Source organism: Humulus lupulus, chromosome 4 (assembly GCF_963169125.1).
Source record: "Humulus lupulus chromosome 4, drHumLupu1.1, whole genome shotgun sequence".
Lineage (NCBI taxonomy): Eukaryota > Viridiplantae > Streptophyta > Magnoliopsida > Rosales > Cannabaceae > Humulus > Humulus lupulus.
Window position 1 is genome coordinate 133,342,049 of NC_084796.1, and position 17,586 is coordinate 133,359,634.

The 17,586-nt window shown below is 38.2% G+C and overlaps 1 non-coding gene across 1 annotated transcript; it reads left to right on the top strand.

The window, feature by feature from the left end:
• Nucleotides 1–13,758: 13,758 nt before the first annotated feature.
• Nucleotides 13,759–13,865, top strand: LOC133833418 (small nucleolar RNA R71). The gene has a single exon (XR_009892799.1). It is a non-coding gene; the product is annotated as a small nucleolar RNA R71 (small nucleolar RNA).
• Nucleotides 13,866–17,586: the final 3,721 nt, after the last annotated feature.

Below are 17,586 nucleotides of genomic sequence, written 5' to 3' on the forward strand. Positions count from 1 at the left end.
TATCCATGTAGGCAACTCCAGTTTCATGTGGACACGTGTTGTATTAGGCGTCCTGGGTTTAACCCGAGCTACAAACACGAAGGATGTGAAGCGCGAGCTCATAACATTCAAACGACAGTCGAAGTACGAGCTTCGATGAGATATTCAGCTCGTGGTAATTCAAATATATTGCACATCCGCAGATCCCCAGAGACTCGGGTCCTCTTATATGTTTATTTATGACCAGGCTGCCATAATTAATGTCCCAGATATTAGGAGAACATTTACTGTATGATCAAATCATATCCCATTACAAATGGGAAATATATGTATTAAATGTAATAAATATGTATATGCGTGATTGACTCACGCGGTTACCCAAACCTGTCTATGGAATTCCTTTATATATTGGGAATGTAGGATAGGGGAGGGGACTATTATTTTGTAATACTGAAACTCTGTCAATATAGAGAGAAAAACATCAATAATATAGACTCGTAGACTAGGTGGATTTTAACCACTGAACCACGTAAAAGATTTGTGTTCTTGTGAATCCATTTCATTTTTCATTACGGTTTATTACTAAGCACTAATCTATCTTTTTATTTTTTAATACACTATTGGCGAAAAACTGCGTCAACAGTTTGGTGCTTTCATTGAGAGGGAAATTAGTGCTTCATCAAAATCCCTGTCGAATTTCATCATGGTTCTCACTCGCTCAATGCACGACAATGAAATAGAACAGCCTGGTGGGCAGGAGGCCCATCATACCGCTGTTCCAAACGAGCATGGCCCTGAAGTCCAGTAACGTCCGAGAAAACAACCAGTGGGTCATGGCGACACTGGGAGTTCAACATCATTGCCACCGAATCCAAACCCAGACTACTTAACTGTCGTTGAGATGGAAAATATGCAATTAAGAAACCATCTCGCTAAGGCAAACAGATAAATTGAGGAGGTTTTGGCTCGGTTACCCTCTCTCGCAACCGATGTTAATGTCGGAAAGAGGCAAAGTGGGTCTCACAAGTCCCACAGGAATAACCAATCCAAACCAAGTCGTTCAGTCAGAACTGCCACCCCAAGTTCTGTGCCTACAGGGCGAAATTGTCAGAATGCTCATCCAGGGGCCCTCATAGGGGTCATCAGCATATCAATCGATCGGTTAGAACCGCAACCCCAAGTTCGGTGCCTCCTTCACAAGCACCTAGGAATGCCCATGGAAACCCATGAGGAGGGGCTGGGACAGGCTCATAGAGACAGAATGTTCCAGCAAACCCTCCTTCTCACAATCGGATCGTCAGGCGCAGAGAGCTAGAAATAATGGGGCAGAACAAAGGCAGGCTAATTTAGTTCGCCCTGATGGGACAAGGATTGCCTCGCCAGTAAGGCATCCCCCATCACCTATAAGACATCCGACATCACCTCGTCCTACACGGGACATTCCAACTTATGGAGACAGCAAGAGAAATCCTCCTCCATCTGTAACGACCCAAAATCACTAATAAGGCTTAAGAGCCTTGATTAGTGTGCCAGGAGTGCATAACTGGTTTACGTGTGAATTTACTAAGTTTAATGCGTGATTATATGATGAGCATGCTAGTATGTGTTATCCAAAAAACAAGTATGGATGACATGGCGAACATTTTGTACACGTGGCTAACATCTGGCAGAATTCGTGTTTGACTATCGACCAGGAGTACATCTACTATCACACGATAAACTTCTTCCTACGACCAGCCTGGTTGTACGCACGATATATGCGGAAAAGATCTTATGCAGTTATGATAGTATCCGAAATTATCTCCCATGATTTCCTGAGTATCCGACTATTTAGGAAATCATATCTGTAACAAATTAATGTAAATCCTCCTTGAGCCTATAAATAAAGAATGAGGGCTCAAGGGAAAGGGATCTTCTTCTTCTTTCTTGCTTTCAGATCACTAGAAATTAGAGTTATTTGATTAGATACATTGTATTATTCCTGAGAGGTGGTTGAAACTCATTAAACCCTAGTTCTTTGATCACTCCTCTGAGTCTTACATCAATAACAATTCAAGTGGATGTAGGTTATTACCAGATTCTGGGGCCGAACCACTATAAACCCTTGTGTTCTTTATCATTTCGTCATCACATTCTTTCCAACGTGTTTGTCCACATCAAGCATATTTGACTCCGTGTCAGTTGGCCAAATTCAGGGTCAACATTCTGGTGCTTTCATTGAGAGCTTGATACAGTATCATTGAGAAAACCAATGGCAAACACTACCAGGAAAACTGGACATGCGGTCGGCGCTGCACCATTTAACCCGCCTCCTCCTCCTCCTCCAAACGTGGCTGAAGATGAACCACATTTGGAATTTGATGAGAAAGAAATGGACGACACGACGCTGAAGAGTACCCTAGGGGCACTACATGAGGAGCTGGCCAATCTGAGGGCCAGTCAGGAAAGTGCTGCCGAAATCATGGTGCGGCAGCAACAAGAAATTGAGCGGCAACGCCTGGAACTGAGTGAAAGGCAGGCGGAGATGGACCATCGCCAGAGGGAGGCCATGGCAGCCTTACAATTGGCTAGGAATTAGGCTGCATCTGCCTCGCAGCCTGATCAACCCGCGGATGGGCCACCCCAGAGGGGTCCCAATCCTAGCCCGCCTATCCAACCCTCGAGCCCACAAAGGCCCGAGCAGCCACCGGCGCCTCAGGACGATGTCCCACCAGGAGACCCTGAAGCACAACCTCCATCCCAAACTGGTCGCGGCAATCCCCCGCAGCATAGGCAGAATAGGACCGGGCAGCAGCCTCGCAATCCTAGACGCCATAGGGGGGACGAGCCTACTCTTCCGAACAGAGGACATCATCCTCCAGGCAACAGGAGGAACTCAGAGTTAGGTTCTGCGGTTCGAGGCCCCCCACGGCATGAAAATGCACGGGGACCTAACGAACAACGCAGACCACCCTCTAACGCTCGGGAGGTTCCAACCCGGGAAGGCAATCGAGAGAACAGTCGATCCCACCATAGCCAATCAAGATTCAGAGATGGCCATGTTTATAATGAGGCCGACTTAGGTAGAGGGAATGCCGGTCAGAGAAATGAAGAAAGAGGTGGAGGCAGGAGCCAGCTACCTCAGGATGACCAACCTGACAGATGGGACGCTGGGGGCAGCCCAGACAAAATAACATCTTCAACCGGCTCGGAGCTAGTGAGTAGCAGAGAAGAGATGAGGACTTGAGAGATGTACTCAACGATCGCCGCGAGCGGCACGACGAGTACGTCCCCCCAGCACCAGAGGCCACAGCGATTCCTGGCACTGTGCAGGCCCAGATAGATGCCCTCAACCAGGGAGTGCAGCAGCTAGTCGGGGGAAGAACATCTTACATCGACCACAACAGGAGGAAAGGCACTCCTTTCGTCCAGAGGATAGCTATGGCAGAGACTCCTAGCAAGTTTATAATGCCTACGCTTCTGAACTTTGATGGGTATGGTGACCCGGTATCTCATGTCAACAAGTTCGAGATACAAATGGACATTCAGAAAGTGTCCAAGGACGCTCGGTGCAGGATATTCCCTGCAACACTTTCTAATGCCGCATAGGAGTGGTTTTTTAAATTCCCTCCTGCAAGTATAGTTTCCTGGGAAATGTTCGTAAAGGAGTTTTACGGACAGTTCTACGCGGGTCGTGTGCACCCGACTGAGGCAAACCAGCTGGTTGAAATACGCCAGCAAGATGGAGAACCACTAAAGGACTACGTCCAGCGCTTCATGCGAGCACCTGCTGGAGCAAAAACAGTGGGAGACGAAGGCAAAATGATGGCCATAACCGCAGGGGTTAAGCGCCGCACGCCTCTCTAGGAAAGCCTCAGAAAACATGGGGTGAGAACTACCCAGGAATTCTTAGATCGAGCTGATCGCTACATCAAGCTCGAAGACGCCATCGCCAACGAAGGAAAGCCCCCAGGCAAGGACAAGGGGACTGCCGAGCCCGCCAAAGCCGCCAATGGGTCCAAGCCCAACGGCAACGGCAAAGGCAACGGGAACGACAATGGCAATGGCAAGAATGGGGGGAAATGGCTGCACAACGAGCCTTCCACCTCCGACAATAAATGAGCCAAGGGCAACCGTTATGAACCCCAGTTCACTAACTATACTGCCCTAGTTGAGTCTCGGGGAGAAGTTTATCAGGCCACGAGTTCCAGTGTGCCTTATAACAAACCTGCTCCCATTCGAAAAGATATTTTGAGAAGAGACACTACCAAGTGATGTCGTTATCATAACGACTACGGGCATGATACCAACGAATGCAACCAGCTAAAGGATGAGATCGAGTTCCTTATTAGACAAGGACACTTGAGAAGATATATACGGGCCTCGAGAAATTCCCAACGAGAAGCTCCAGGTGGCAATGAGCAAGCGCCCACACGCCAACGCTCGCCACCTTTGCAGCCTGACCCCGTGACTGGCACATTGTTAACCATCTGTGGAGGCCCGCACCTCGCGGGAAATAGTGGAAAGGCCAGAGAATGATATGCTCGGACTCTGCGCCACGACCAGGACATCGAGATGATGACTGTGGATGACCGCGCGCTGAAAAAGGCTCGATCAAAAGAAGGCGAAATAACCTTCTCTGATAGCGATGCCCAACACGTCCAGTTCCCACATTCTGATCCGCTGGTCGTGGATATCCAAATGGCCAACATGATGGTGAAGAGAGTGCTGGTTGATACAGGAAGTTCAGTGAATATCCTGTATAAGTCTTCGCTGGAACGCATGAAGTTGTCCGTTAAGGACTTGGAGCCTTGCAACCAAACAATATACGGCTTCTCTGGTGAGGGACTCACCCCCGCAGGATCAATCAAACTATCAGTGACAGCAGGAACATCGCCTGCTACCAGGACATTACTCGCTACTTTCATAGTGGTCGATTGTCCCTCGGCGTACAATGCGGTCATTGGAAGGCCTATACTGGTTGATCTATGGGCCGTCACCTCTATGTGGCACTTAGCCATGAAATTCCCGACAGACGTAGGGGTAGGACGCGTGTTGGGAAACCAGAGGGGGGCTAGGGAGTGCTACAACGCCTCAGTCACGAAGGCGAAGAAGGGAACGTCAAAGAGCACTCCCCCAGATAGGTTGCAGATGGCAATTGATACACAAGCCCAATCCGGTGAAGAAGTCACCAAATAAGGTGTTGCCCAAAGTGAGGATAGAGATCTAGATCCTCGCTTTGGGGATTGTGAAGAAAACGTTGGACCCGTCGAGGACCTAGAGAAGGTCCAACTTGACGAGAAAGACCCGACCAGAGTCGTGAAGGTCGGGAAAAACTTAGAACCCACCACGAAGCATGCACTGGTGGAGTTTTTGCGGAAGAACCAGGAAGTCTTTGCCTGGTCTCATAACGACATGGCTGGGATAGATCCTACAGTCATAAGCCATGTCCTGAACATAGACAAGAGTTTTTCGCCCGTACAACAGTAAAGAAGGCTACTCGATAAGGATCGGTCGAGAGCCTTAAAGGAAGAAGTTGAGAGATTAAAGGAGAATGGGTTCATCAGGGTGGCGTTTTATCCATTGTGGGTCCCTAATCCTGTACTGGTTCCTAAGCCTAATGGAAAATGGCGAACCTGTGTGGATTTTACAGACCTCAATAAAGCCTGCCCGAAGGATTGCTTCCCACTCCCAAGGATCGACCAGTTGGTCGATGCTACTGCAGGACACGAGATCCTCTCCTTCATGGATGCATACTCAGGCTACAATCAGATTAGCATGCATCCCCCTGACGAGGATCACACCAGCTTTCGGACCGATATGGGATTATACTGTTATAAAGTAATGCCCTTCGGACTGAAAAACGCAGGTGCGACTTACCAGCGATTGGTTAATCACATGTTTAAAGAGATGATCGGCGTAAACATGGAGGTGTACGTGGACGACATGCTGGTAAAGTCGAAAAAAGCGAAAGGACATGTGAAGGATTTGCAAGAGTGTTTCGATGTATTGAACAAGTACCAGATGAAACTAAATCCTCTCAAATGTTCCTTCAGAGTAGGATCAGGGAAGTTTTTGGGGTTCATTGTTAATTCCAGAGGAATCGAGACCAACCCCGACAAGATAAAAGCCTTGATCGACATGAAATCGCCAGAGAAGATCAAAGACGTACAAAGTTTAACTGGGAGGATCGCAGCCCTAAGTAGATTTATTTCCAAGTCAATGGATAAGTGTGTCCCTTTCTTCAATATACTTAGGGGCAATAAGAAATTTGAATGGACAGGAGACTGCGAGCAAGCTTTTCAGGCCTTGAAAGCCCATATGGCATAGCCTCCTATTCTATCAAAGCCTATCGAAGGAGAAACTTTGTTCATCTACCTGGCGATCACTGAAGTTGCTGCTAGTGCGGTACTAGTACGAGAGGAAGAAGGCGTACAAAAGGCAGTTTACTATGTAAGCAAGAGGCTAATCGGAGCAGAACTGAGGTATCCTCCCATCGAGAGGTTAGCATACTATTTAATCTTGGCCTCAAGGAAGCTACATCCTTACTTCCAAGTGATGGACCCTAAACGGGTATGTTTAAAAATTTATATATCGCAAGCGCACGAATCGTCCATATAGAATAGTGATCGTAAGCAAGGATGTCGAACCCAAAGGAGTTGTCTAAAATCGAAAATGAAACTATTTTAAATCAAAAGTAATAAATTCTAACCTAGTTCCAAAGATTGATAAGTTTTAATAGTATGAACATAAAATGAAATATTGAAAAATAAAGCTTTTTAAGATAATGAAAATAAACCAATAATGAGTTGAAAATAAGTATTAAAAGAAAAGATTATTAAGATACTAGAATCCACAAAATGTAAGTTTAATAATATTTATTAGTATATTGATTCCCAAGTTTTAGTGATAGTTAAAATAATTTAAACTATCATTTTCCAAAAATATTTATAATTTTAAGCACAATTTTCTTATAAAAAGATAGGATTTTTCTTCACTTTTCAAAATTATAATTTCAAAGCATTTAGTGTAAATCAATCTAATGAAATAACAAATAAATCAATGAACATTATTTATAAGGCAAAACATAATATTTTTGTTCTAAGCATGGATGTGTACAATTTAATGACACATCTTACACAAAGAATATTATGTTTATGCACTAATGAAGAACAAAGTGTAAAAATGTTCTAACAATCTAAAATACAAGATATTTAAGATGAAAGAAATATATGAAGAAGAAAAATCCATAGACTTTGTTGCATTACAAGGGAAATCAACATACAACATAAATATTACCTAGTTACAAGTTGCTTCATCATGATCTTAATAATCTTATGAAAAAGATTAGAAGCACATAACTAGAATAGAAATTACAAAATAAATGACATACATACTTGCAAAATGCTCTTGAAAAACCCAAATGGAAGAGAGAATGGTAGAGAGAAAATGAGAAAAAAAGATGGTAACCAAAAAATTAAGCACACCAAAAATGGTCTTGAAAGTCCATATTTATAGCCAAAGTGAGTTTATTAAAATAATCAATTTAAATTAATTAAATTGATTAGATTAATTAAATAAAATAAATATGGTATGTAGAGGTAAATTATAGGGTGTAATGATGATGTTGTGGTGAAAATGTGTAGGAAAAAGGGTAAAAAGTTGGCATTTTTGTCATAGGGGACAAAGGGACAAAATGCATTTTTGTTGGGCTCAATAAGGGAAATGGCAGCAATGTGGTGGTTGGGTGTTGGAGGGGGGGCCACGGGTTGGGCCTAGAGTGGGCCTCACGTGGTTGGGCTTTTGGAGAAACACCATTTTTCTTGTTACTTTCTTTCAAAATTACCATCTTTCCTTTGATTTTCTTGCTTTTCAAGGGCAATAATTTTCCTACACAATAAATTATAAACTAAATTAAAATTAAATATTTTCATTAATAAAATATATCATATAACTCCCATGAAAACATTAATTAAAATTTAATTTACATAACATTTAATTTCAATAAAATCATATTTTTAGCATTCAAACTAACAATACTAATTTTAAATAATTAAACTACAACATATTATAATAACATATCTATAAAAACATATAAAAATCTAGAAAACTACAATAAGACTAATAAATTAAAAATTACATAAAAACTTAATAAGTTAATTAAAAACTCATGAACTAAGCAACAATTAGCATGTAAAACATGGTAAAATAATTCTATTTTGTAGAGTTATCACACCCCCAAACTTAAAGTTTTGCTAGTCCTCAAGCAAAAGAAAAATTAAAATACACATATATATATATATTTTTTATTGGTGATATAAAAATGATTTTCTCAAAAATTGCACAATGAAAATAACTCTCAGAAATTATTATGAATAAAAGTTAAGCTTATATAATTAATTAAATTGTCAATTTTGCTTTTAGAAAATATGTTTTTATTAAAATTATTTTTCACTTAAACTTATAGGAAATAAGAGTTTTTATGAAAAATGTAATTTTTGTTACAAGCAAAATTGACCCTATAATTAAAAACAAAGCTTAGAAATTATTCATATTTTTAAGAGAATTAATTTCAAACTCAATCAGAATTTTTATCATTGAAAATGAAAAATATCACCAAATTTTTTTTTTTTTGTAAATAATTTTTTTAATTTTGTTTTTTTTTTATTTTTATGAAAATGAACAAATAAAAAAAAATTAACAAAACCACAACATATAAATAAATAAAAAAAAATTCAAACAAACATTTTTTTTCTTTTCAAACAAGCATACATAAAATAAAACACAAAACATTAAAAACAATGCAAAGCAAACATAAATAAAACACAAAACAAACACAATAAAACTCGATACCCCCAAACTTAATTTAAGCATTGTCCTCAATGTGTCAAAATATAAATATAAATTAAAATTGACAAGAGTGTAAAGTTTAGAATGGTCGTACCTCGATATTGTGCATTGCGAAGATAGAACAAGATAGAACAGGATACAACTAACAAAAATTAAATCGCACATAAAACAACAATACAAATAAAACACAAGTTATCAAGATCACACAGGAATCAAAGAGCATGGTAAACAGGGTCCTCAAGGAGTATCTCATCCACTTCATCAGTTTTTAATTCCAAAAATGGTTTTAATTTTTGTCCATTAACTTTAAATATATCACCATTTTTAGGATTTTCAATTTCAATAGCTCCATGTGAAAAAACAATACGAACAATGTAAGGACCAGACCACCTAGAGCGTAACTTTCCCGGGAATAAATGCAAACGAGAGTTGTATAAAAGGACTTTCTGACCTGGATAAAAATCTTTTCTCAAAATATTTTTATCATGGTAAAATTTCATGCGATCCTTATACTTTTTTGAATAGTCATATGCATCATTCCTAATTTCGTCTAGTTCATTGAGTTGAAGCTTTCGTTTCTCACCTGCTTTGTCTAAAGAAAAATTTAACTGCTTAATTGCCCAGAAGGCTCTATGTTCTAACTCAACAGGTAAATGGCACGCCTTCCCATACACAAGTCTGTAGGGTGACATGCCAATGGGCGTTTTGTACGCGGTACGATACGCCCATAATGCATCAATGAGTCTTAAGGACCAATCTTTCCTAGTTGGATTCACAGTTTTTTCTAAAATGTGCTTAACTTCCCTATTAGACACTTCAACTTGACCACTAGTTTGTGGGTGATATGGTGTTGAGACTTTATGTGTAATGCCATATTGTTTCATCAAATGTTCAAATGGCTTATTACAAAAGTGAGTACCGTTATCACTAATTATAGCACGTGGTGAACCAAAACGGGAAAATATATTTTCTTTCAAAAAACGAAGCACAACTTTGTGGTCATTAGTGTGGCATGCAATAGCTTTAACCCATTTAGATACATAATCGACTCCAACAAGAATATAAAGATTACCAAAAGAGTTAGGAAATGGTCCCATAAAATCAATGCCCCAAACATCAAATATGTCAATAATAAGAATAGGATTTAAAGGCATCATGTTTCTTTTAGTTAAACTTCCTAACTTTTGGCAACGTTCACAAGCTTTACAATAAACATATGTATCATGAAAGATAGTAGGCCAATAAAAACCACATTGTAAAACTTTAGCAGCTGTTTTCTTACCACTAAAATGTCCTCCACAGGCATGATCATGACAAAAAGATATGATTTTAGACTGATCACAGTTTGGAATGCATCTTCTAATTATTTGATCAGGGCAGTATTTAAACAAGTAAGGATCATCCCAAATAAAGTTTTTCACCTCAGAATAAAATTTAGATTTATCATGCTTAGACCAATGAGATGGTATTTCTTTAGTGACCAAATAATTAACAATATCAGCATACCAAGGTAATGAAGAAATATGCATTAATTGTTCATCAGGAAAAGTTTCAGTGATAGGAGTGGAATCATGTATAGTTTCAACAACTAGTCTAGATAAATGATCAGCAACAACATTTTCAGATCCTTTTTTATCACGTATTTCTAAGTCGAATTCTTGTAAAAGCAGGATCCAACGGATCAAACGAGACTTAGCATCTTTTTTCGATAAGAGATATTTTAATGCAGCATGATCAGAATAGACAATAATTTTAGATCCTAACAAATAAGATCTAAATTTCTCCAATGCAAAAACAACAGCAAGCAATTCTTTTTCGGTTGTGGAGTAATTTAATTGAGCATCATTTAAAGTTTTGCTAGCATAGTAAATTACATGAGGTATTTTTTCAAGTCTTTGTCCTAAGACAGCACCTATAGCATAATCAGAAGCATCACACATTATTTCAAAAGGTATTTTCCAATCAGGAGGTCGAATAATGGGTGCAGTAGTCAACAAATTTTTTAATTTTTCAAAGGCAACATGGCAATTACTATCAAAGACAAAAGCATTTTCTTTTCCAAGTAAATGGCATAAAGGCCGAGAAATTTTGCTAAAGTCTTTTATAAATCTTCTATAAAAATCGGCATGGCCTAAGAATGATCTAATTTCTTTCACAGTTTTAGGTGGGGGAAGTTTTGAAATAAGGTCAACTTTAGCTTTATCAACTTCTATTCCATCAGATGAGATTACATGACCTAAAACAATTCCTTTTTTAACCATAAAATGACATTTTTCCCAGTTAAGCACAAGGTGTTTCTCTTTGCAACGAATTAAAACAAGTGAAAGATGGTGCAAACATTCATCAAAAGAGGAACCAAACATAGAAAAATCATCCATAAATACTTCAAGAAATCTTTCAACCATGTCAGAAAAAATCGAAATCATACATCTTTGAAAAGTCGCAGGTGCATTACATAATCCAAAGGGCATGCGACGATAGGCAAAAGTCCCAAAAGGGCATGTAAAAGTAGTCTTTTCTTGATCTTCTGGGGAGATGGGGATTTGGTTATACCCCGAATACCCATCAAGAAAGCAATAATATGCATGGCCAGCTAATCGTTCAAGCATTTGATCAATGAAAGGTAATGGAAAATGGTCTTTTCTAGTAACATTATTAAGCTTTCTATAGTCTATGCACACTCTCCACCCCGTTTGTACTCTAGTAGGGATTAATTCATTTTTTTCATTTTCAACAACCGTAATCCCAGACTTCTTAGGCACAACTTGAACAGGACTAACCCATTGACTATCAGAAATAGGGTAAATGATACCTACGTCTAACAATTTTATGACCTCTTCTCTAACTACTTCTTTCATATTTGGATTTAATCTTCTTTGACATTCCCGAGAGGTTTTAGCATTCTCTTCTAGATGGATTCTATGCATACATATGGATGGGCTAATTCCTTTAATGTCTCCAATGGTCCAACCTATGGCTTCTTTATGTTTTCTAAGGACATCTAACAACTTGTTTTCTTGTTCTTTATCTAAAGCAGATGCTATGATAACAGGTAAGGTTTCAGATTCTCCTAGAAAAGCATATTTTAAATTTTCTGGCAAAGGTTTAAGGTCTAACTTTGGAGACTCAGAAATTGATTGAACATGACCTAAGGGTGAAAAAGGTTCAACTTTGGTTTCATGTAAGGGTATAGACTCTACCAAAGAATTCACATCATCATTAGAGTCATCAACATGTAAGTTCATACCAAAGTATTTTTCACAAAAGTCAAGTAAGTCATTTTCATCATCTTCACATATACTATCTATCATGTTAACTTCATGTTTTTCCTCACACTCAACAGATTTAGCAACATTAAAAACATTCAATTCAACAGTCATATTTCCAAAAGATAATTTCAAAACACCATTACGACAGTTTATGATTGCATTAGATATATCTAAGAATGGTCTACCTAAAATGATAGGAATTTGAGCATGCATATTTTCCACAGGTTGAGTATCAAGAACAATGAAGTCAACAGGAAAATAAAATTTATCAACTTTTATCAAAACATCCTCTATAATGCCTCTAGGAATTTTCACAGAACGATCGGCTAATTGAAGAGTTATAGAGGTAGGTTTTAGCTCACCAAGACCAAGTTGCTTATAAACAGAATAAGGCAATAAATTTACACTAGCACCCAAATCAAGTAAAGCTTTGTTAATAAAATGATCACCAATAATGCATGAAATTGTGGGACACCCAGGATCTTTATATTTAACAAGACTCTTATATTGAATAATGGAACTAGCTTGTTCAGTTAAAAACGCCTTTTTAGGAACATTAGTGTTTCTTTTAACAGTACAAAGATCCTTTAAAAATTTAGAGTAGGCAGGAATTTGTTTAATGGCATCTAAGAAAGGGATATTGATACTAACTTGCTTAAAAACTTCTAAGATGTCATTATATTGGCCGCCTTTTTTAATTGGAAGTAATCTTTGTGGGAATGGGGCTTTTGGAATAAAAGGATGGATTGGAGTTTCTTTGTTTGATGAGTCATTGAGATTAGAACTAGGAGGCTGACTCTTTTCTTTTTCTTTTTCGTTTTCAACCTCGGGTATGTAATCGGGTTTGACAATTTTCTTTCCAGACCTAAGAGTTGAAATTGATTTGACTTCTCCATTATGACTAGACTTTCCTATCTCATATTGACCTTTTGGATTAGGGATAGGTTGACTAGGGAATGTTCCTTTTTCTCTATCAGCTAAAGCAGTGGCGAGTTGTCCTACTTGTGTCTCGAGTTTGGTAATAGATTGAGATTGATTTTGTAGGATTTGTTGGGTGGATTGCATAAATTGTTGTAAAGTATCTTCTAAGGAAGGTTTTCTTTGTTGCGGATATGGTTGATTTTGTGGGGCATGAGCTTGGTTTTGTGTGTTGTATTGGTGCCCTTGATTCATTTGGGGTTGGTTTTGTCTCCATGAAAAGTTTGGATGGTTTCTCCAATTTGGATTGTAGGTGGACGAAAATGGGCTATCATTTGGTTTCCCATAAGAATGAAGTGCATTGGCCTCCTCAGAAAAGGCTTCTTGGTAGGAAGGGCATGATTGGGCATTATGGCAAGGACTAGAACATATAGAACAAACATCTTTTCTAGGTTGAATTGGAGAGTTTATAGTTTGGCTTATGGCTAAAGCTTCTACTTTTCTCGCTAATTTATCTAAGGATGTTCTTAAGTCTAATTCATCTTTTACTTCATACCTTCCTCCTCTTTTTGGTGAATTAGTTGACCTAGACCTAGGATCAAAATAATTCCATTGTTGTGAATGGACAGATAAATCTTCAAGGGCGTCCCACGCCTCTTGTCCTTGAAATTTTAAAAATTTTCCAGTATGCATAGATTGAATCATTTGACGATTAGAGGGAGTCAAACCATCATAAAAATATTTTACAAGTCTCCATTTTTCAAAACCATGATGAGGACATTTTAATAATAAATCTTTAAATCTTTCCCAACATTCATAAAACTCTTCATTATCTTTTTGAAAAAACTCGGAGATTTCCCTCCTTAGACTATCAGTTTTAGACATAGGAAAAAATTTCAGTAAGAATTTATTATAAAGTTGATCCCAGGTAGTTATAGACCCCGTGGGAAGGGAATTTAACCAAGCTTTTGATTTGTCTTTTAATGAAAAAGGGAACAATCTTAGTTTGACCGACTCATCAGAAATTTTTTGAAATTTAAATGTTGAGCAAATTTCTAAGAAATCTTTGACATGCATGTAAGGATCCTCTCTATCTAACCCATAAAAAGAAGGCAACAATTGAATGATTGATGGTTTAAGCTCAAAATGAGTAGCAGAAGTAGTAGGTAAAACAATGCATGACGGAGCATTAGATGAAATAGGTGCAAAATATTCAAGCAAAGTTTTTTCAGGCACAACATTTTCATCAACAATATTAGCAATGGGTTCCATGATGCTCAAATTTTTACTAACACTTTCAATTTCAAATAGAGATAAACGTCTTTTTACTAATCGTTTTTTCGAGTTACGTTCCCAATGATGCATACAATTTTCACAAACAAGGCAACAATGATAATCTCAAACAAGCAATTTTCTGATGTGGAAGATCAGTTAAAACCGCAACCACAGAGCATACTTAGAATTTTTAGAGATTTCACAACAATAATTCTTATGGTTTACTTGTCCCCAGGCCTATTTGATTCCACTTACTCGCGCACTACTAACAACTCCCCGAGGTTAATTAGTAGAGGCGGATGGGAATTTTGGTCAAATTTCCTTTAAGCAAGAATTGCTTATGGTGAAAGGACAAGATTTAGGTTTCTTTTTTTTTCAAGTATTTTTCACAATATTACGCTAAAATATTAAAGAAGACAAAGAAAAATAAGGCAAAAATTAAATAAGACTAAAATTTAAGCAAGAGTAGGGAGGCATAGCATGCCATCAACCATAACAAAATTAAGGTAAAAAATAGGAGGCACAAGTGCCATCAACTTAAACATAAGATAGAGGACTAGGAGGCAAAAATTGCCATCAACTAGCTAGGAGGCAAAATTGCCATCAACTAGTAATTTGCGGAAATTAAATAAAATAAAAATTACAACAATATAAATAAAGAAAATTACAACAAATGTCAAGAGGCACAAGTGCCATCAATTAACAAAGATATAAAAGAAATAAAATTACAACAAAATTATAACAAAATTAGGAGGCACAAGTGCCATCGACTATAAAAATTAAAAAGAAAAATAGGAGGCACAAGTGCCGTCAACTAAAAAAGAAACAATAAATATAAATATAAGTATATATTTTTTTATGGGTGGTTGAACCGTCCCAAATTTCTTTTTATATATATATATATATATTTTTTTAGATTTTATAGATATATATTTTTTAGTTTTTTTTTTTTAAGTGTAACAAAAATTAAAATAACTAGTAGAAGAATTCACTAACCTTGAGATAAATTCGTTTCTTTTCTCTTGCAACTCCCCGGCAACGGCGCCAAAAACTTGATGGACCCTAAACGGGTATGTTTAAAAATTTATATATCGCAAGCGCACGAATCGTCCATATAGAATAGTGATCGTAAGCAAGGATGTCGAACCCAAAGGAGTTGTCTAAAATCGAAAATGAAACTATTTTAAATCAAAAGTAATAAATTCTAACCTAGTTCCAAAGATTGATAAGTTTTAATAGTATGAACATAAAATGAAATATTGAAAAATAAAGCTTTTTAAGATAATGAAAATAAACCAATAATGAGTTGAAAATAAGTATTAAAAGAAAAGATTATTAAGATACTAGAATCCACAAAATGTAAGTTTAATAATATTTATTAGTATATTGATTCCCAAGTTTTAGTGATAGTTAAAATAATTTAAACTATCATTTTCCAAAAATATTTATAATTTTAAGCACAATTTTCTTATAAAAAGATAGGATTTTTCTTCACTTTTCAAAATTATAATTTCAAAGCATTTAGTGTAAATCAATCTAATGAAATAACAAATAAATCAATGAACATTATTTATAAGGCAAAACATAATATTTTTGTTCTAAGCATGGATGTGTACAATTTAATGACACATCTTACACAAAGAATATTATGTTTATGCACTAATGAAGAACAAAGTGTAAAAATGTTCTAACAATCTAAAATACAAGATATTTAAGATGAAAGAAATATATGAAGAAGAAAAATCCATAGACTTTGTTGCATTACAAGGGAAATCAACATACAACATAAATATTACCTAGTTACAAGTTGCTTCATCATGATCTTAATATCACCAAGCCCATCCTATTATAGTTTTAACTGACCAGCCCCTTCGGCAAGTCCTCCAAAAACCAGAGGCGGCTGGGCGTTTATTAAAATGGGCAGTCGAACTGGGGCAGTTCGATATTGCATATTCATTGCGAGCAGCAGTAAAAGGGCAAGTCTTGGTTGATCTTATTGCAGAGTTCACCGAACTCCCAGACAACGAGCAGTGCGAAAAACCTAGTGCGCCTGAGCTTCAAGACGAAGCTCCTTCGTGGAAGTTATTCACGGACGGGTCGTCAAACGAATCTCACGCAGGAGCAGGAGTGTTCTTGATAATTCCAGAGGGGCATCGATTTCACTGCGCCATTAGGTTCGACTTCGCAGCGTCAAATAATGAAGCCAAATACGAAGCACTCCTCGCTGGATTAAGAATGGCGAAAGACATGAGTATAAAGGTGCTGGATATTTACAGTGATTCACAGCTGGTAGTGAATCAAGTTCTAGGGGAATATCAAGCACGAGGCCTAAAAATGGTGGCCTACTTGAACAAAACTAAAGATCTATTAGCCCAGTTCAAGAAGTTTACCCTCCAGCAAATCCCCCGGGATCAGAATTCGAACGCAGATGCCTTAGCCAAACTCTCGAGCGCGAAAGATTAAGTGAGCCAAGCATACGACCAATTGAAGCCAGTATGGAAATCCGAATGGAAGATACATGGATGGCGCCTTACTTGGAGTACCTGACAAATGGTGTACTGCCAGCAGATAGAAACAAGGCCAGAACTCTTCAAAGGCAGGCTGCTAGGTATATACTGGTCGATAACGTTCTATACCGAAGGGGATTTTCCATGCCACTGCTCAGATGTATTACACCAGAGAAAGCTAAGGAACTAATGAAGGAAGTACATGAGGGCTTCTGCGGGGATCACGTTGGGGGGCAAAGCTTGGCAAAAAAGATTCTAAGGCAGGGCTATTTCTGGCCGACTATGAATGAAGATTCAATGGAGTTTGTACAAAAGTGCGATAAGTGTCAAAGATTTTTGAAAATCCCACACGCAGCTCCAAATGAATTAAAATAGATGCAGAGTCCTTGGCCTTTTGCAATATGGGGAATAGACTTGATTGGGTCCCTGCCAACGGGAAAAGGCGGAGTGAAGTACGCAGTTGTAGTAGTCGACTACTTCACCAAATGGGCCGAAGCTGAACCGCTCGCTACCATAACGACCAAGAAAATTCTTGACTTTGTCATCAAGAACATTGTTTGCCGATATGGTTTGCCTCAAAAAATCGTCTCAGACAACGGCACCCAATTTGACAGTGACCTATTCACCGACTTCTGCGAAAGACACGGGATTATCAAAAGCTTTTCTTCAGTTGCGCATCCACAAGCGAACGAGCAGGTCGAAGCAGTAAATAAAACGCTTAAGGACACCCTGAAGAAAAGACTTGAAGACGCTAAAGGAGCATGGCCAGAATAGCTGCATGAAGTACTCTGGTCGTATAGAACCTCGCA